The 20658-nt window shown below is 40.3% G+C and overlaps 1 protein-coding gene across 1 annotated transcript in view; it reads left to right on the top strand.

Moving 5' to 3' along the window:
* Nucleotides 1-20658, top strand: part of CADPS (calcium dependent secretion activator) — a 461448-nt gene that overhangs the window by 228556 nt on the left and 212234 nt on the right. The gene's annotated exons all lie outside the window — the stretch shown is intronic.

The following is a 20658-nucleotide window of genomic DNA, read 5'->3' as shown; positions in this document are numbered from 1 at the left end:
TCCTAGGGTTTGGGGATGAGCCCTGTGTCAGGCTCCATGCCCTGGATTCTCTCTCTTTCTCCCAATGCCCTCTCCCCCACTCATGCTCTCTCTTTCTCTCTAATAAAAAAAAAAAATGTTTATAAAGATTCCTGTTCCTTCAGAGATGAGAACAGAAGAAAATTAAAGAAATAATCCCCTTTCTAGAGCCTTTATGTATTAACCTTAGAGAATTAAGTCACACCTTCGATCCTTTGATACACTATGCCAGAGAGTTTGATATAAAATTTGTTTTGTTAGATTTACTGAATAATATTTGGTTTATGGTATAAGCAGTTTTTTCAAAAGCTTTCTCTTATGTGCCACAGTTTTAACTATATCAGTGAAGCGGTGTGTTATATTAGATACATTAATCCATTCAGTCAGTACATATTGTCACATGTTCACTGTGTAAGTGCAAGGTAGAGCTGCCCAGTGCTGGGGAAGGTGGTCATTGCTGTAGTTCTACAGAGCTTATACTTAATGTTGAGTGGGAGGATCAGAGATATAATCACATTTACATATAATTACAAATAGTTATAAATGCTGAAAAAGAAAGAGTGCTTTGAGAGGTGGTAGCAGGAAACTTGAATCCCTTTGTGGGGACAGAGTCAGAGTTGGCCTTCTTCAGGAGTTACAAGACATTTGGGCTAGTATTACAAAAGTTGAGCAAAGCAGGTGGGAGTGGAAAGAGCATTCCAGGCAGAGTCAACTTGTGGAAAGGCCCTGTGGTCAGCAAAGGCCCTGTAGGATAGCAGAATTGGAAGAGGGCCGGTGGGGCTAGAGTTCAGAGAACAAGGTATGCCGTAAGCTGCCAGTGAGGCAGGAAGGGACCACACAGTGAAGGGTCTTGCTAGGTCATGGAGAGGGAAGTATCGGAATAGGTGATTAGATACATGTATTAAAAAGATCGCCGTGGCTGCAGTAGAGGTATGCAGGAAACCAGCTAGGATTCTGCGGCAGTCATTCACCAGAGGGATGATGATCAATTCATGCGGGTCAGTAGACTCCCAGGCCTGAACAATTTTTTTAAAATTTTTCATGTTTGCTTATTTTTGAGAGAGACACAGAGCACAAGGAGGAGGGGCAGAGAGAGAGGGAGACACAGAATCCGAAGCAGGCTCCATGCTCCGAGCTGTCGGCACACAGCCCGGTGCGGAGCTCGAACCCGCAAACCGCACAATCGTGACCTGAGCCGAAGGCGGGCACCTAACCGAATGGGCCGCCCAGGCACCCCAGGCTTCAGCAGTTCTTGAGAGGTCACTGCTTTTTCCCCTCCCTCCCCACTGCCTCTTTCCCTTCCTTTTCTATCTCAATTAAGCCAACCAGACTAATGAGCTTTCTTTTGTTATTATTGTTAATTCATAGAAGTCATGAAAAGGATAAACCCTGACAGCGATGCCCTGCCTCTCCTCCTGCAAAGCATCATGAACTGCTTAGCAGAACATGAATAACTTACCAGGATGTTCAAACAGAATAGTTCAAAGAAAGCACTGCAGGTTTCCCAGAGGAGAGAAACTCTGAGGCACTGTATGCCTTCAGGGTTTCCTTTGCACGAATAGGCAAAAGCCTCGGGTGCTCATAAACTGGGCGAAATTAATGAATGTAAGCAAGAAGAAATGCAAACTAATACAACTTGTCACACACTACCCTGCCTCCCTGTTTTTAAACTTAGTTTTCAACGGAAAATGAGCGCAGCTTCTTTTTTACTGCCTACCTTTGATACAAATCCCAGTTTGTCCCACGCCAGTCACCGTGGCCTGATCATTGTCAACAATGCTATTATGTTACGCTGCACTATTTATGCGTGCTTTTAAAAACCTATTTGGCGTTTCTGCCAACTTTTTAGATGTTGGGCTCAATATGGTGTCATAAGATAGAGGAGGAAGGAAAAGTTCTGATGATGCCAACAGGCTGTTGTTTCATGGGAGCTGTTGTAGCTTAAAATGTAATTTATATCCTTTTACTGAGTTTAAAGGTTTCAGCTGCCAGGGTAAACGATGAGCTGATGTTCATGTGTTGATGAATGTTCAAAACAGAAATATGGACTACTTGTCCGTGTCCTTGAAATACTCATATTTCACATACATATTTACTCCTATCCACACAGATGCATTATGATGTCCCTGTTAATAAACATCTCACACTGACACGGTTTGCTTTCCTAGCCAGAAGTCTAGTATTTTCGTTTCTCTTTCATCAGTGAATGAGTATTACTAAACCCTCACAAAGGATTTGCTTGTTTGCTTGTTTGTTTTTAAATACAATAAGAATGCAGATTTCATGTCCAGGGTCAAGTGAAATCAGTCAGCAGTGGCTAGCTCTGCTGTTGTGTTAATAAGGGTTCTGAGGCCAGATCTGTATTCAGAGGAAAATAGTGCGTGCCTGCCATAGAAGAGGGAAGGTCTAAGAACCTCATATTTGCCAATTCTACAGCATCCCAAAGAGATATACGCAGAGTTTGAAATCTAGTGATGCTTATGTTTCTTGCTGTCTCTTTTTTGAAACTTTTTTAAAAAATTGTTTTTAATTTTTGAGAGAGAGTGAGAAAGAATGAGAGCACATGCGAGCAGGAGAGGGGCAGAGAGAGAAGGAGACAGAGGGTCCACAGCAGGCTCTGTGCTGTCAGCAGAGAGCCCAACACTGGGCTCGAACCCACAAACCATGAGATCACGCCCTGAGCTGAAGTCGGGTGCCGAACCGACTGAGCCCCCCAGGCGCCCCTCTTCTTTTATCCTTCCTGTATCAATTCTCTTTACAACTTCTTTCATCTTCCTTCTAAATCCACAATTCTTTTCCCACTTATCTTCTTTGCCTTTTTCTTTGTCATAGTTCACAAAGTTCACATAGTTCAGTTCTGGAAGGTTTTTTTCCTGCCTCTGGTCTCATCTGGGACTAGCTGATGCAAGTGCCTTTTCTTCCTCCCTCCCTGGTTTGGATTTATTCAGAATCCTCTCATTTTTTTTTTTCTTTGAAACTTGTATTTCTCCTCCTTTCTTCTCTGCGTCTACCTATAATTTTTTCCATTACCAATCTCCAGTTATCATGTCTGCTTCTTGATTTTGATTACCCCAAAAAGTGTCCTTTTGAGGGTTATCTTTCATCTGTCCTAATAACTCCACTTCATTATCTGACAAGCTTAGCTCTTTTTCTGCCCTGTTCATCCTTGAATCTTGTCTTTGACTATTCTTAGAGCCAGCTCATCCCTATACTTTATTTATACATTCTAAAATCAAGATTCAATTCAAACATGCTTTATGTATTGCTCATGAATTCTATTGTTGCTGCTAGTACGTATTTTCAGTCAGCAACTGGAAACCCACATCTTATCCATCATGTATCTACAAGGAATTTGGCTTTTGTCTTCTTTTTTTTTACTAACTACAGTCACAAATCGAGGAGCACATTGCATAACCCACTTTGTCCAGAGTGTAGGTTTTTTGAACTCCAATGTATAGATGACTCCAATTAAAGGAAAGGCAGGGAAAATGGTACCATGATTCAATTTGGAAAATGCAAGACATTATATCTGAATAATTCAATGTTCATGGGCATTTAAAAACCTTTGAAGCTTTCCAACAGTAGATAGACCTATTTAGCTTTGTTTATATTCATGAGTTTCCCAAACTTATTTCACCTCATACCTATTAGCATCCTTTGGAAATGCTGCTCTATATTGTCCAAATCGAGTGATGGAGGTTCCAAATCCTCTCTCACCTCCTTAGCCAGTGCTGTCTCTTTTTTCACTTACAACCAGGGCCCTGCCCAGCATGATCATTTTGGGTCGGGTGTGTAATATAAGAATGCTTTTTTCATGAGTTAAAGATACTTTATAATTGGAAAAAATGGTGTGTGTGGGCGTGCATCTGTGTGTCGTCTGTTCGTCCCTCATTTTACCAATCTGTGTGCTACACGTAGGGTATTTTCAAGCTGACTGTATGTCCTCTCAATTCAGTTTTCCTCCTTTCCTGGATTTTTAACGCGGAAAGCTGGCAAAATATATTATCACAAGGTTTCAAGCTATATGTTTATTTCAAAGACTATTGCCTGCATTTGTAATCCATTGTTTCTGCTTCTGTGGGAAACTAATGGAGGTGCTGAGGCAGAAGTAATTGAAATTGTGTGTTTGAGGCAGGCAATCTCAGGAAGGCCTGGGAATGCGGGAGAGAAATACTTTGTGAATGCAAAAACCCAGATACATTTGTCCACCTCCTAGGAAACAGAGCAGAAGACTTTTCTTGTCACGCGGAGGTGTTTTTCTAAAGACTGCACTCTCAGCTCTGCTGATAACAGACATTATGTTCCTTTTTATCAAGACATGACATTGAGTAAAATCAAATCATGTGATAAGGAAGTAACTGCTTTTCCATTTGTTTATCAGTTCCTCTGATCAGGTCAAGAAGAAGGATTTGATTTGGTTCTGGTAGATCTTTGACACCTCCAGAGACCTCAGGCTCTGACTCACCTGCAAACAAGAGCCTCCAGTTAGAATTTCATAGCATTGTTTAGATCTCGTTTATCCTTGCAAACAAGAGCCTCCAGTTAGAATTTCATAGCATTGTTTAGATCTCGTTTATCCAAAAATGTTTTTATGTTTTGTATACTGGGCCTTGGAGTGGTTTAAATTGAAAGAGAACATCTTTGCTGAATGTCTTCTTTGAAATGTAGATGTCAGGGGAAGATTGAAAGGGTGGGGACTGGTGTTCCCTCCACAAATGGCAAGGGATGCTTTCCTTGTATCCACCCGGTGCTGGGGCTACAGCCTTGAATGACACACATCAAGCTCTGGCCTCCATAAAGTGTCCATTCTCATGAAGGGCATAGGCAGGAAACACATGAAGAAATAAACATGTAAGATGATAATCGCTCCTAATTTGCATCACCTTCCATTCGTGGCTGGTGGTGCTCCTTTGTCTTTTGCATCCGGGACATAAGCTTTCTTTTTTAAAGAAATATATTGACATTTAAATGTGAATTAATTTAAATAAAATATATTAAGTAAATAATAGCACAGGTGGTGCCTAGATATGGTAAAAGAAATAATAATAATAATCAGGAAGTCTCCTGTGTTGGTATGTGGGAATAGCAAAGATTGGGGAGGTGGTATGCAAATTTCTTTAATTTAGGAAAATTAATGTAAAGAATCCTAACATAACTCCTTGAGTAGAAGATCTACTCCAAAGGGACTTTCTTGGTTGATTTGTATGGCATAAGTTACTTGTTAAAGAAAGCAAGCCCTGTGGATTAAATATCACAGAAATTTAAGCAGTTGGGGGGCGCCTGGGTGGCTNAAAAAAAAAAAAAAAAAAAAAAAAACATTTAAAAAAAAAAAAGAAAGAAATTTAAGCAGTTGGGCTAAAAAGAAAGGCAGTTTTAGTTAGCAGCCTCATATTGTCTTGAATTATCTGATATTATATTCTTCTGAATGGAAACCAAGGATGCCACCTGACATTTGATCATTTAACAAGTTTATTATTCCCTGACAAGCGACGAGCTTCGTGACGTATGCATTTCATTATCATCAGAGATTAGAAAATACAACCAAACTGTTTCCTACCACTTTCCAAGGGAAGAAGAAAATAAGATGCCCTCGCTGGTAAATCTTGTCATAGCCCTGGTATTTTTTAGTGACACCTTATCTAATGAGACCACATTAAAGCAAAACACAAACACAAAATGCAATGACTTTCTGTAACACTTCCCTTCTGTGAAATATATTATTTGTCCTAATGGCAACTCAGAGTGGGCCAGGCTTATGATGTCCAAATTACTCATACAAATGGAGTTGCATTAAATCACCCACACGGTAAGTCAGTTCCAAAGTCGGGAAGGGAAGTTGTGCCACCAACTCCTTGACTCATATATCATCCTAATGGTACTTCCTTTCTCAGTATAACCAAAAATGTTTTCGGTGTACTGGGCCTTGGAATGATTTCAGTGGAAACAGAATGTCTTTCCCGAATGGCTTCTTTGAAATTCAGATGCAAGAGAATGATGTGAAGGGTGGCCACTTGTAGTCCCTCAACAACTGTACGTGGGTTGCTTTCCTTGTGTCCACCTAGTGCTGGGGCCACAGCCATGAATGACATAGATCAAGCATTGTCCTTGTAGGGCGTACATTCTAGTAAAAGACATGGGCAATAAGTAATCAAATAATTATATAAGCGAATAGCAGATTGTAATTCAGTTCTAAAGGAAATGAAGGGGCGCCTGGGTGGCTCAGTCGGTTAAGCGTCCGACTTGGGCTCAGGTCATGAACTCACGGTTCGTGGGTTTGAGTCCCATGTCGGCCTCTGTGCTGATGGCTAGCTCAGAGCCTGGAGCCTGTCTTCAGATTCTGTGTTTCCCTCTCTCTCTGACCCTCCCCTGCTCATGATGTCTCTCTCTCCCTCTCTCTCAAAAATAGATAAAGCATTAAAAAAAATTTTTTTTAAGGAAACGAAGAGGCCACTGTAGTAAAAAGTAATGGGGAAGTAGGGTAGTCTAATGGCCAAGAAACCTGCTCAGAGTAGGTAATGTGTTAGTTGATAACTGAAGGAAGAGAAGGAACATATGATCTAGTAATTCCACTACTGGGTATTTATCCAAAGAAAAGGAAAACACTAATTTGAAAAGATATATGCACCCCTGTGTATTTAAGTACTTATCTTGATGAGCACTGAGTAATGTATAGAATTATTGCATTATTATGTTGTATACCTGAAACTAATAAAACACTGTAGATTAATTATACTTCAGTTAAAAAATAGAAAAAAAGAAGTGCCAGGGAAAACATGCCAGACGCAGGGAATAGCAAGTGCAAAGGCTTTCAGATAGGAAGGGGCTTGATGTGTTCCAGAACCAGAAAGGAGAGCAGTGTGAGTAGAGATTAGTCGGTGATAGGGTGCATCTTCCTTTAGGAAGAGACTGAAGAGTAAGGAAGGGCCAGACCTAGGGCCTCGGGGCCTCCTGGGTCGCATGAGGGGTTTGAACTTCATTCCAAGACCAAGAAGCCATCAGAAGGTTTTAAGCCAGGAAGGGATTGATTGGATTTCTTGAAACGTAAAGCATCTTTAAGGACCATAGTTAATTTGGAACAAGAGGTATACTAGTCAACAAATAGGGAGCACATACTCTTTCCCAGGCATTAAGGTTAAAGTGGGGAATAATACAGACCCGACCTTGATATGGAGCCACAGAAGAAAGCTGGCTGGAAAAATCCAAGTGCTCCAGGCACAGAGTGAAAAATTCTTCGGGAGTCACTATGCTTTCAGAACCTCAAAGGCCGCCTCATGGCCAAGGAGTGAGGACAGTCACCTCCTTTCATGTTTACCTTCCTCAAAACTCCATGCTCAAGGTCACAGTCCAGGAGCCGTACCTGAGTGGGAACTTGGCTACCATTTCTCTTGTTTTTCTTACTGAGAGAACCGTTTAGCTTCTTTCAGAGTTAATTAAATCATAAATGGTAAAGGCCAACACTGACCCAGAAATTCAATTTTGCTAGGCTCCCAGAAGATGTGTGGGCTGGGAAGAAGCAAAATTCTAATTACAGTTTGGGATGCTCAGAGACTGCCCTGCGTTTTAGACCAGACAGATTTGTCCAGAAGCCACAACTTCGATTTAAAACCAGTTTGTGTTTGCCTTGTGTTTGCTTGCTTGGGGAGTGAGAGGAGGCTGGCTGATAAAAACAAGAAGCAGTACTGTAAGTGGTGGGAAGGAATGAGCTTCTAGAGACCAAGCTTCAGAGACAGAGCTCCGAGGGTTACACACGGCTCCGCCATAAATGTCACCCCTTCTTATTTATAGTGGTATCCAAGATCCCTTTGCCCCCAGCAATTCTGTAGGTGGTTCATCCATCTGATCCAGAGAAAAGCCAAAATGGCTGAACTTTAAGGCCGAGTTTTCAGGAATTTCAATTAACCGTGAGGTAGTGAAATTTCTAGAGTTGGTAGGAGTTCAGAACTGGTTGATGGAGACACGGCTGAAGTCTGACAAGTTACACAATGGTGCTCCGTCCTCATGTAAAAATTCATGAAAGTTCTGATTTTAGGAGTAGTTCAAAACAAAGGGATAAAACAAAGATGTATTTTTTTTTCTTAGCCCTTTAAGGACCAAGTGACAGAAGGTTCATTTACTTTCTGGTTCAGCTCCTCAAATACATGGCTTCAACTTACCCATCACCTGTGCCTGATGCTAGAGTAATCTGAGATCCAGACTGATGGTCCATCACTGTTTCGTGGAAATCCGCTGCAATACATTTCTCTGGAAGTGTGGAATGCCACTGTACTTAGTGATCAGGGAGAATGTAGGAAGGAATGGCATATTGTTTCTTACATGTAATCATGGAATGCAGCCCAAGTGCTCAGTTTATCCTAATAAGAAAATACAAGAGGCTTGGTTTAGATTCATCAATGTATAGAAGCAATATGGCATCTTGGATAAGAGGACAGAATCAGGATCCAGAGCACCGGGTCCATATCTCAGCTGCATGATTTTGGGCAGGTTATTTAATGCTTTGTGCCTCGGTTTCCACATTCTTGTGGAAATTAAATTAACATATACAAACTATTTAAAACACTGCCTATCGTGTTGGCTATTAATATCATGGCTTCATTCTTGTTTGAGGGAGGAAAGAGAGCTGGGGAAAAAATGGCCTAGGCCTAAAATAGTGATAAATTATGAATTAACACAACACTTTCTATGGACCGCATTCTGTGCTAAGTATTTCATAGTTAATGTCTTATTTAATCCTCTATTGACACCTCTGAGATAGGTACTCTTATTATTCCATTTTACTGATGGAAATACTGAGATTCAGAGAGGGTAAGGCACTTGGCCAAAGTTGCACAGATAAGAAATAGCTGAGCCAGGAGCCAAAGCCGGCGCCTGTACTTTTAACGCATTCTGCCTCTCCACCCTTCTGAAAGAAATAATGCCACTAAAAGAAAGTATTTTTTTAGTTAGCATTGACTAGTCTGCATAGCTGTCTAACAGGGCTCATTTCTTTTCCAAAACGCAATTATTTTATGGATTAAATCACTGCCCCTGTTTAAGTGGTGATGAATGTGCCATCACACATTATCGCTAACACAGGTGTCCCTCCTCGCTGCAGACGCTTGGCTCAGCAGACGTGAGTTGACCTATATGCAGCAGCACTGTTAGGTGCTTCATGTATGAGCCTGCAGAGATAAACCAGGAGCAGCCCTGACCTTCAAAGTGCTTACAAAATTCCAGAAGGAGCCACTAATGATGATGATGATCATCTCTTTTGATGCAAATCAGTATCAATATCAACTGCTCGTACCATTCATTGAAATCTGCTAGATTCCAGGCAGTGAGCTCACTGGTATCATGTGGTTGGGTCAGACATCCCTGAGCTTACATCCCAGCTCTACCATTCACCCACGAGGTGACCTTGGGCCAGTGGATTCTCTTCCCTGAGCTTCCTTTCCTCAGATTTGAAATGGAGACAAAATACAACCTCTGCCCCATGGGCTTGGTGTTAAAAAAGATGATCCATGTTAGCAGCTGAGTTCAGTGAACGGCACAGCATAACCTCTCAAGAAATAATAGCCCAAAACAGACCATGATCTCATTGAATCCCACGTTACTGTTAAGAAATAGGTACTCACTATGCCCTCGTTACCCATAAGGAAAACCAGCTCAGAGGAGAAGGCTGCTGTGAAATCCCACAACTCCTCAAATCCAGACTGAATGGCTCCAAACGTGTGGGAAGCAAGTAGCTAAATCTGCCCAAGGAGAAAGGGCACTATGGCCAAATGTCTTCCCAGAGCCAGAGGACAGACCTTCGGGGTGGGCTGCCATGAACTGGATGACACAAGAGCTGGTTCCCAAAGGCAAGAGGAACAGAAAAGGGCAGGAATCCTTCCTGAGTCCTCACCCAGAGTCCCAGCGTGCCGGATTATTCAGCCCCCTACACCTGGGCCTCTACAAGCCAGTTCTTCCACCTTCCTTTTGGATCAGAGCCTTTGTTCAAGAGAGGCTACAGTGCTGTGGAGATCATCTTTCTCCGTGTATTATCTCTTTTGTAGCAAAGCGCCCTGTGCAGATGACTGTGGGGCCTCTGGGGAGTACATAATCCTTGTCATAATGCCGATCATCAAGGTGTTTGGAAACTTCTGGGACTCCAGTGCTTAAACTCTGGAGTCCCAGAGTTCCGTGGGTTCCTTTTAGAGGGCTTAAAGCTTTCACCCCACCCCAGAGCTTCTGGTCCAGAGAGTTTGGGGTGAAGCAGCTATTCCAGGGAGCCCCATAGCTGAATCTGGTTGGAAACATTCTGGTGATAATGTGGAAAATAAATGTTCAACATAGGCATAAAAACAAAAGCTTTGGGATAAGACAATCCCTAGTTTAGATCCCAATTGTGCCATTGACCTTGTTATGTTGGATGAGTTACTAAATCTTTTTAAACCTATGTTTCTTCAACTATAGAATGAGGCTAATGACACTTATATCATAGGCTTGTTGATGAGGATTCAAATTTAATAATATATGCAGAGCACTTGGTGCAAATGTAAGAATTGTTATTCTCATCTTTATAATTTATAATTGCCTTCAGTGGAGCCAAGGAGAAAGGGAAACAGGTAACAAAGACCATCAGTCAGGTGCCCTTTTACGGTTTAGATGCACCTTTTTAGTTTCCCTTGGGCTGTGTTCATTTATATGTAGGCTACCTACTTGTACTTGAAAAAATCTGTTTATTAGGCTGGCTTTCTTAGAATACTTACATGTAATAGATGATCAGTAAATGTTGATTGACTCAGAGCTCAGCCTTAATGGCAGATGACTCTGGGGAAAGCTAAGAAGAAGGTCCCTGTGATGGATTTGAAACCTCTTTAGAATACATCTGACAGTCATAATGATACTTATGGTGGAGATTTCTGCACTGAAATGAGTGCTCAGTATCTGAAAGAACAGAAATGGCTGCAAAATACCTAAAAGAACAGAAAGAGTCTGAAAAATCAAATGAACCCATTGTGTGAACTCTTTTTGAAATCCAACCACGATGACTTTTTAAGTAACGAACACAATATGCTTATGTATACACGCGCACCAACGAATTGCTAGGTGCGTCACCAGTTAAAGTACCCCTGTGTAAAGTTGGGTAAACAGGCTTTCATGAAATCTAATTAAGGTATGATTTTGTTGTTTGGAATTTTTTGTCTTTTGTAAATGTACCAGAGAGACAAAAGGAATAAAAAGAGAGCTCTTGTCTATCATTACTTTACATATCAAGTCTTTGATATGTACAATAGAGTTGCAATATCAGTAGAGAACTGTTAGGAAATAGGGATTGGAAGCAGGAATCTTGGCATTTGAAGTCCCAGTTCTGCCCTGCCATGTTGTCACCTTGTTTTTCTCCCTGTTGCATCAGATCATACAAACTATCTGCTCCAACAGCAGAATTCGGTGATTTTCTGTTGAGCCAAGTATATCAAGACCTGAGGCCTGGAAAATGCTTCTCTCTTTTGCACTTTCTTACTTTAGAGAGACCCCACACAAAACACATCCAAAGCCAGTCTGGCCTCCAGAAACGGCAGCCTCTAGAAGGATTCGTTGTGCTCTTTTGGTCAACTGTGACCAGAATTCATACCATGGGCCTGCTGCCTGCTGATCCCACAGATACGTGTAAGTCAAGGGGAGCATCAGGTTGTAGAGAGAAGAGCACAAGATGCTATTTACTATACTTCATTCATTCAGTCAACCCTTCCTTCCTTTGACTCGTGTGTGAGTAGCTACTGCATGCTAAACCCTGTGCATGGTGCTGAGGACAGAGCAGGGAACAAAAGACTCAAAATTCGGATGCTTGGGTGGCTCAGTCGGTTGGGCATCAGACTCTGGGTTTCAGCTCAGGTCATGATGTCATGGTTTGTGAGTTTAAGCCCTACATCGGGCTCTATGATGACAACGTGGTGCCCACTTGAGATCCTCCCTCCACCCCTGCCTCCCTCCTTCTCTCTCTTAAAAATAAATACATCGACTTTGAAAAAGCCAAATTCCTGCCATTATGGCACCTACAGTCTAATGGGACAGATAATCATTAGACAAGACCACTTTAGACCATTGGGTAGAGGTGCGTCAAAGTTTGGGTTTGGCCTTACTCTTCAGTCAAACTCTAGTAACATTGCTTCAACTTTGCCTTTGGAAGACCTGATAGTCAAATGTTATTTCCAAGTCCTTCCTGTCATCACTGCATTTATGTGTGCTCAGTGATCATGTAATCACATCAATAACCCCCATACCTAATCAGTGTGAGAATGTCTACAATACAGGCAAATTACATCATTCTGGTTTACTATTACTATCTTAATATTCATTTTTAAATATAAGTGCGCATTCCAACTGCCCATTAGAGTTGAAATCTTTATATATGCCTTATATGTTGAATTCTGTCAGTCAATGGTTTTGTGCACATGTTAACACACATATTTGTTATCAAATTGTGAACATAGGTAATCACAATTATAAAACTGCTTTTCTATGGAAAAACCAATTGCTACTTTCAATAGTAGATGACTATTAAAAGAATGTGTTAACTTGATATCTTTAGGAGGAGCATCATATCCCTTCTGAGCCAAGAAATCTATAACATTTAAATCATGGTACAAGGCAGAAAAATAAAGGTTAGCCTGTATCAGAATTCTAATCTTTGTGGACCCATTTGGTGTGCCAGCCTTCATCACATAAGACAAGATACGATAAAGTGTACCTTAATCTGTTCCTATCCAGAAGAAAGAAAAGCTTAATAAGTCATTGTCATTGTTGACAGTTCCACACACTGACAGAGCAAGCCCGCAAATATTTTACTTCTCTACAACCTCAGAGCAAAGTAAATACCTATTTAGAGTCCATCCTAAATGTGCCATCTAGAGGAACCAAAAGAGAGTGCTAAGAAATTCTTGTTCCTATAGCATAATAACAAAAGTTTAAATTTCGACTATTCAATTTTTAATAATAAAATTGTAATAACTGAATTATTAATAATTTAATTGGATTCTTGTATTCCCAGAAGCTTATTTTGTGATGTCAATGCTCAGCCTTTTCCAAATGTTTATTGTAACCCTCAGTCCAGTAGCTTTCAGCAAAAAATGTGGGTTAAGCCTCACAGCTTCGTTTGCTGTGAAGTGAAGATGATTCTGTGGAGATTAGCCAAGTTCAGGAGAACTTGTTGGCATTAGATTGGTCAGAAGGTATCCCCATGAAGTGATGATTGAGCTGCAATGTAAACAGGAAGGAGCTGGTCCAGGAAGGAGTGTGCTGGGCAGAAGCAAAGGAGATTTCGAGACCCTGTATAAGGAGGAACCTGGCACATTTGAGGGGCAGATAAAGGTTAGAGAAACTGGAGCAGAGTGAGGGGGAAAGGAGTTGAGGTGCCTCAGTGAGGCTGGCTGAAGCTAGATTTCTCAGGATCTGGAGGCCAAGATGGGAAGTCTGGATTCTAAGCCTGAAAGTAACTTGATGGCTGCTTTGTGGAGGCTGACTACATGAGGAACAGGCAGAAATGGAAGCAGGGACATCACTTGGGAGGGTGTCACAGTCCTTTGGGAGAAGATGGTGGTTAAGGGTGGCAAAGGAAGGGGAGTGAAAGGGCCAGGTTCAAGACCCATGGGGATGGAGAGCCAAGCCTTCCCTAGTGCTCTACCCTCTGGAGGTCATGTTCTAACCCTGTACAACACTTGGCTCTTTCTTCTCTCACGACTGTGTAGTTCTTTCTTACCACCCCACCTTGCTCTGTACACGCCACTTGCCGATTTGTAAGCTGTAATTCCTGTGTCTTGGTGAGTGACCTTGGGTGAGTGGAAGCCAACCTGGCATCTCTAACAACCTTATGGTTAATGGACGTACACCTGGGAGTTGGGACAGTCCGTTCCCTCACTGGGTCTTTTATTCCCTGCCAAGATTATTCTAGAGCTGTACCGAATTTGTTCTTTCTCCACGTTAGCAAAGACGTGTCTTTTACAGAATGTTACATGCTGACATTAGGGTGACATTGACACCAAACCAAAAAAGAAAATTAATGAATTCACTTTCCCCTCAAGGTTTCATTTTGTGCTTGGTTTAAAAGTCGGATTGCACTGTGCTTGTGGTAATACTTGCTGCTGCTAGGGAGGTAATAATGTGAAAGGATTTCAAGAAATAACCTACAATGGGTCCAATCTCACAGAGCAAGGGAGCAGTTTTCTGTAGATAATGTGAATGTTGAGTACTTGAAGTCTTTCATGAGGATAATGTTTAATTACATTTAAGTAAATCAGGCTTGACTCCAGCTTCACAGTGGAATCTCAGACCCAGGACTCTGCTAACAGATGCAGCTGCAGAAAATTCTGGGCAGAAAATACACATTTTGTACATTACTTCAAATACTATTTTTTAGTGACCCTTTTGTATAAGGCACTGTGCACAGTCTTATTACTGGCTTAGTTTTAAAAATTAGGTATGGTGTTTTCTGATGAAAAGATTAATCTGTCGCAGAAGTTTGGGGGAGATTGTAAGGAAAAATGTAAAAATTACTCATGATGATCCCAATACTGGTAGCAATGATTGTAAATATTATGGTGTTTCCCAGGTTGCTCTTCTCTATCTGTGAGTGTGTGTACATACACACCTCCAGATATATGCATATGATAGATAAGCTTATATGGAAGTCTTCATACTCATCTTTAACTGTTAATCTTGGAGAAATTCCTGGAAATGGTATTATTGGTTCACAGGTAGTTAGTTCCTACGTGAATAGAGGGACCAGTCCAAACTGGTTAGCCCACAGCTTTCTAGGCTTAGCACTGAAAGTCCTTTGTCCTGGGGCAAAGTGGAACAGCGGGTCATCCTATTTGAGTGAACACTTCTACTATTCAACCTCCATCATCCTGGGGGGGAAGTTTATGACGGATAGTTGCCTGCTGAATTCATTTGTTGGGAGACCTCTGTCTCTTCAGCTTCTGCTGTCAGGATACCATCTTTGTCTCTGGCAACCCTCAGAGCATTCGCTGGAGCTCTTAAACTTGATCTGTTTGTACATAAACAGCAAACAAGTCATTGTGCTCATGTGAAGGTCATGCTCCGGCCTCACTGAACAATCTCAGTTTGCTCCATTTGTCTGGATGCATAAATAGCTTCACAGTTAGAATTATTATGTAAACAGCAGAGTGAAACTCCATATAAACAGATTACATTGGAGAATTTGTACATTGAAGTGAGAACAAGTAATATCTTCCTTATATTTGTGTAGGATCTCTTGTGGAAACAAAGTCCTAGATTAAACTAGAGGGAGAAACCATGCACAAGATACAAACAACTCATTGCTGGAATCCTCCAGGTCTTTTGCAATAACTACTAACAATATAAATCCTTTCTTCAGTGGAATTTTTTTGTTAGTTCCTTCCCAATTTTTTTCTTAACCCACCAGGGATCAGGACACCATATCGATGTTGTAGGTATCAAACTCAAGAGAAAACATGTCTGCCAAGCAAGTCTCAGGACTAAGGTTAATACCACTGACTTCAGTTAAAGTAACCTAAAATCAGGTACTAACTTCATTGCCTGCTGCCTAAACTTTCCTACGGTGTAGGAAAAAGTATTTTTTAGAAAAAAATGGATGTACAAATATAAATATAAAAGAAAGTATAACTATAATTTGAGGGAATATTTATATGTAAATATTTTATATATGCATACATTCATATATTTGAGGAAAGTATTCTTTCTTCTTTTTGGCTTTTATTATCTTTTTAAAATAAGTAAACTAATAAAAAAAGTTTGACCTGTGTTTGAAATACAAAATACCCGGGCACTTAAGAAATTAGAGAAGAAATCTACATAACCTTGAAGACACTCTAAACAGAGAGGCAGTTAGTAGGGCTTAATTCTAATCGTAGATTTCCAGGATGATTGAAACCCCAAGTCTCTTGAAATTGATGTCAAACCCCTTGTTTAAAGTGGAGGTGAATCACACAAAACCCAGCAGTATTTGCACTGATTCTCTCTCTACATGAGGTTAAGCCCAATGAAGGGACAAGTGATTAAAATTTCTTCATGGGAATACTTACTTTAAAAAGAAAATGGGAAAGCACAGATCCAAAAATATTGTCAGTCCAACCAAAATGAAGACCATGATTTCATGAAGCTCTACTGTCTGGTCTGGCTATTTCATATCTCTGGATTCACCTCGCATCCTGGTTTATTCCATTTATTCTGCATCCCAGTTCATATCTGTTTCCTTATTCACTCAATAAATAGTTATTGACATAAAAATATGAGTTAGATGTTGTTCTAGGTACAAGGGATATAACAATGAGTAAGACAAGCACAGTCCCTGCCCCCAAGGAGCCTATATTCTAGTGGGAAGAGATATAAAGTAAGTATATGAACAAGATCATGTAAGAGAGCAGTGGGTACTATGGAAAAAATTAAAAAGGGTGATATGATAGAGAATTACCATGTTGGGAGAAATTCCCTTTAGACTGGCTGATCAGGAAATCCTCCCTGAGAAGGCATTATTGGACCTGAGACTTCTTGTTAGGAATCGCCCTGTCACCTGAAGATGAAGGAGAATAACATTTAAGGAAGAGAATAAGGCCAATTTAAAACCCTCAAGGTAGGAATACCTTGTGATATTCAAGGGACAGAAAGAAGAACATTATATCTGGAGTATATGAATGAGGGGGAAGGAATAAGAGAGACAGGCAAGGCTCATATCAGGCAGAGCCTTGCAGACCACGGGAGTGCTTTGGATTTAATTTAGCTGTCATGGAAGCCATCAGAAAGTTGTAGGGGAAGGATGCCCATGGTGCCAGTTACTAGGTGGGCATTGGATGGGAGGGAGAGGCAGAGCATTTAGTAGCTTTGTAATATTCTAGTTTGAAGTTGAATGATGGCTTCCTGGGTGTTTATTTAATTACTGTGCTTCAGAAATCACATATGCTTTGGCTATACTATTTGGCACTAAAAAGGAATGAAGTACTAATGCATGTTAAAACACTGATGAGTCTCAAAAACATTATGATAAGTACCAGAGGCTAGATACAAAGCATCGCATCTTATGTGAATCCACTTACAGGAGATATCCATCAAAGGCAAACCTCTGGAGACAAGAAAATTTTGAGCTAGTGGCATGGCAAATTCAAGAATAGTCAGTAAAATAAGAATAATGAAAGTAATGAGACTAGTGGTCGCCTGGGATTGCGGATAGGAGTGTGATTGGCTGTAAACAGGCACAAAGGATCTTTTTGGGGTGATGGTCGTATTCTAAAACTGGATTATAGTCATGGTGGCCCGATGTTGTAAAGTTACTAAAGGTCATTGAACTGTGAACTTAAAAGACAGATTTCATAGTATGTAAATTACACTTCAATAAAGCTTTAAGAATTATTAGAAAAAAATTTCATATATATGTGTGTATTATATATATATACATATATATGTACACATATACGTATACATACATATATTAAAGCAGGCATTGTGGAACTAGTAGAGAGCTGTCCAAAGCAAGAGATAAGGATGGCTTAGACTGGATTGACAAGGAAGAAAAATAGCTCTGNTGGCATGGCAAATTCAAGAATAGTCAGTAAAATAAGAATAATGAAAGTAATGAGACTAGTGGTCGCCTGGGATTGCGGATAGGAGTGTGATTGGCTGTAAACAGGCACAAAGGATCTTTTTGGGGTGATGGTCCTATTCTAAAACTGGATTATAGTCATGGTGGCCCGATGTTGTAAAGTTACTAAAGGTCATCGAACTGTGAACTTAAAAGACAGATTTCATAGTATGTAAATTACACTTCAATAAAGCTTTAAGAATTATTAGAAAAAAAATTTCATATATATATGTGTGTATTATATATATATACATATATATGTACCCATATACATATACATACATATATTAAAGCAGGCATTGTGGAACTAGTAGAGAGCTGTCCAAAGCAAGAGATAAGGATGGCTTAGACTGGATTGACAAGGAAGAAAAATAGCTCTGTTTTGGAGAATGAGACCAAAAAAGACTTGTGGTTAAATTAAGTACGTTTGCGGAAGTAGTTGGGTCATTGGAGGAATCCCGGACAGAGTGTAGGTCTGTGGTTGGAGTGAGCAGACAGCCATCGTGCCATTTCCCGAGTAGCAGAAGAGCAGATTAATCACTCGTCACTACATCCAGTAAGTCACCATCAATAGGCAGTGTGTTGCTGGTAATTAGTTACAAAATTTTGCACACACACACGAATGTGCTCAAATGTAGATGATGCGGAGTTGTCCCTGTATTCATAGCCCTCTGATTCATGTATATTTTTATCTACTTGTTTTGAGTCTGTAAGGAATGATTGCTTGATGGCTGATATGTACACGGAATTGTGTCTAATCTGCATCCTGCCGTCTCCGTGTCATGGCCCTGAGCACGTGATCGCGGCTCAGGCGGGTGTTCACTGCTGCGGCGCTGCAACTGCTCTAGGGCTTTCCTCCTCTGTGGGTGTCAGGAGGCGTTTCTTCCCAATCAGGTTATGTCCATGGGAGGGAGTCACAGAGCAGTACACCTTCCTAATTTAAGCCTCCAGATAGAGGAGGAACACTCAACTTCGCCTACATCAGAGAAGCCCTAAATATTTAGACGTTATTAGCATGAAAGATTGGACCTACAAAAACTTCTTCAAGGCAGGGGATGGCTCATTTGATTTATGAACATGTTGTTTACTCTGGGGATTTCTCAGTAAGAATTTTGTATGACAGTGTGAGGCCAAATATATTTGCGACCTCCACTAATTATGGCTTTCTAAGGAGAAGGGGAATCTGATTTCTTCCAATTGGTTTTTTAAAGTGTTGATATAAAGCAAGCCTCATAGGGAAGGGAGGAGAATAGATGCATACTCCAATGATATCCTGTCATCAAACCAATTTACAACAAAACTCACAAGTTAGAGCCTTTTGACTCTAGATTGCTTCAACAGTAGCTTCGATGGTAAGCACACATAATGTGTGTACACACATTTTTTAATTTCCTTATCACTGTGGAATTTAACAGGAAAACATCAAATAATGGTTTGTTTTAAAGATTCTCAGATTATCCTAAGAGCATTACTCCGCTGAGCAATTTCTGCAGTTATGGCATCAATATAGTTGATGTCTTTTAAATCCCTCAATTTGAAATTTTCATTTGAGTAAACAGGCCATGAAGTGGGTCTTATTTGCTTTCTAACAAATAAGGCAGAACAGCTTGCCCATGGGGATTTAAATCATAATTTACATTTAGATTTATTTTTATATACAGGCCATAAGTACAATTTGCAAAGCTGGATAAAACTAAGGCACTAGAAAATTAAAAAGAAAGATTTATTTTTTTTCCCTTCTGAAAATTGAGCTCAGTTGTCATTTAAAACTGCTTTAATTACACAGAATAATTGGATTAGGTAGAGGTTTGCATAGTTTGTCAGAATCAGAAGATGACAGTTAATGTTTGCCATTCTGTTCGGTTGAAAACAGGATGCGTGCACACACGACCTGGAAAGGTAGTGGAAAGTTACATGGAAATGATTCAGAGGAATTAAGGACTTGGCATTATGTAAAAAATAAATCCTCACATATACATATTAATGATGAGATTTCATAGAGAAACCTATTCCAAATGTGGCTTCGAGGAGAATTAGGACATAGATCTACTTTTAAGTCACCCCCCCTTTTCCAAATCTGACATATTTTTAACATTCACTTCAGTTCAATATGCCGTGTTCATGCAGCACGGGCTACAGCTTTCTAAATCTTCAGTTGTTCTTCCCCATCCTCACACCACACCTTCACACGCTGGGGCTAGTATTTGCTTTACTGTTTTCTTTAAATCTACTCTCATTTTTAAGCTTAGACTTTTAAAGGGAATGTTTTCTGTCTGATTGTAAATAGAGAGTAGCCCTAAAAATAACATCAGTGACAATAAAACAATTTTAGTAAATTCTAGATAGATATTGCTCCCTGCAGAAGGAAGCTTCAAATGTCAACAAAACTGCCCTCTCCTTAAAACAAGAGGGAGAGCCAATTTAAGACATTCTTCTGCCACACGGAGGCTTTCTTCCCGAGGTAATCAGAAGGAATGGAAAAGAAGAACTCTATCACATGAGGCCCTTTGTGCCACCTAATATCATCATCTCCAGGATACAGGATCTGACTTTTGAGAATCACAGTGTTCAATCTCTGTTGAATGGTTAAATTATACTCTAAATTTCTCTGGTTTGTCTTTATCCCTTTGGGTGTTTTTTCTAGAACATTCCATCATTTCTCTTCTACTTAGCGAATCTTTCCATGCTGGCTTGCAAAGTGAAGTGACTGAGAAACACTTAATTAGTGATATTGTTGAATGTGGACAGTCATGACAAAAGAGAGAAAACGTTTTTCTCTCCAGCTGGCTTCATCTCCTGAATTATCTGACTACAATATCGAATGAAAGTGTTAATTCTTGAGGGGGAAAAACCAAAGAAAGCTCCACAGAGACGAAAGCATTTGAAATAGGCCCTTATTTTTCTCTGAATTTTGTTTTAATATACAGTAGCATTTATTACAGCCTTGAAAAAGATGAGGTGAGTATTATAGAAGAAGTTCCCAGGCCACAAGTAAATAAAATGAATAATTCATTAATTTGTTAAATTTCAGTAGAGTATCTACAATG

The sequence above is a fragment of the Crocuta crocuta genome, unplaced genomic scaffold (genome assembly GCF_008692635.1).
Source record: "Crocuta crocuta isolate KB4526 unplaced genomic scaffold, BGI_CrCroc_1.0 scaffold213, whole genome shotgun sequence".
Taxonomy (NCBI): domain Eukaryota; kingdom Metazoa; phylum Chordata; class Mammalia; order Carnivora; family Hyaenidae; genus Crocuta; species Crocuta crocuta.
This window is presented reverse-complemented; position numbering and strand designations above follow the sequence as displayed.